Genomic DNA, 1,398 nt, shown 5'->3' with positions numbered 1-1,398 from the left:
AAGCCCACAAGATATTTCCGATGCAACTGGATCCAAAAGTTTCTTCCCAGCTACTATTGCCTGAAAGATTTGAAGAGGAATAACACATTTCAGAGTTTCCTCAGCCAATGCGACCTGCTTTTATTACTCTGCATCGAATCACGTATTTCCTTCCTGTTGTGGACATCTGTGGACATCGTCTGTGGACAGACAATGCAGCAGCACCTGAAGATTGCCAATGACCCCATGTCATTCTGCTTAAATTGCAGGCGTTTTTGCTCATTCTCTCGGTAGCTCCAGAGGAATACACTGGTACATCCATCATGCTTGGCCTTACTTAGGAGTTTGCTGTGCCTCTGTCACCAAGCCTAGGAAAAGTAGTCCAAGGCATCACAACTCACTCCGGAATTTCAAGAAACTTTTTGGATCTAGACACTGCAAAATTTGTTGATTGCAATCTAGGACTGAATAAGCCTCGATCTCATTGATGGGTCAGTACTTACTGCCAGACCAGCCACCTGGAAGATCAGTTTCCGCAAGGGTGGGGGGGTAGGAATATCTCAATTCAGGTTCACCTTGCAGGTGAGATTATTCTGAAGCTATCTTGCTATGTAATTCCCACGTTCTGGTCCCTATTCTGCTCGTTACTGGTAACCTCCCCAGGGACTTGCCACTGCTGGAGATTGGACTGTGGCACTGTCTGACTCTACAGCTATTCATACGTCCCTATTTGATACACTTCTCTTATTCGTTGGGACAAATCAGATGCCAAGCATCTACCAATATTTGACAAAAGCTGTTGGGGTTGATGCAGAAGGCCACAGGATGTGAGGCTCTGTAGGAGCAAAAGCAGCAGCTGAAATTTGGGGAGCCAGTCAAAAAGGCAGGGAGAGACATCAGCCACAAACACTCTCAAGCCCGCTGCATGGCCCGGGCAGTTGAGGCTGGCGGCACATTGCCCCGGTGCAGGCACTGCGCTTCTAGGCTGACAACGCGTTCCCCGCAGGCGTAGGCCGATGAGCAAACACGAGCAGTAACGAGCAATGACCTCTTTTCCCTTTTCCCACCGTTCTCTCCTCAGGACCTGGCTAGCTTTCAGGCCCTGTGCCCCAAGACCCCGGGGGACAGTCCCCGCGGTGGCTGTGACCACCCTGCTGCATGAGGCAGAGGGAGGCCCAAGCCCGGCCGCCGCGGCCAGGGCTACCAGCACCCGGGGAATGGACACGTTTGCCTCTCCTCCCCTGCCCACCAGCCCAGCGGGGACCCCCGGGGTCCCTGACAGCGCCTCTCCCCACCATCGCGGCGGAGCGCGACGGCGACGGCGACAGCAGCAGCGCGCCCTCACAGCCGCGAGGGGACGGGGCGGCGGCGCCCCGCTCCCCGCCACCTCTCGCGAGATTCCGCCCGCCCAACGGCCGC

This window comes from Phalacrocorax carbo, chromosome 1 (genome assembly GCF_963921805.1).
Source record: "Phalacrocorax carbo chromosome 1, bPhaCar2.1, whole genome shotgun sequence".
In the NCBI taxonomy this organism is placed as follows: Eukaryota; Metazoa; Chordata; class Aves; order Suliformes; family Phalacrocoracidae; genus Phalacrocorax; species Phalacrocorax carbo.
This window is presented reverse-complemented; position numbering follows the sequence as displayed.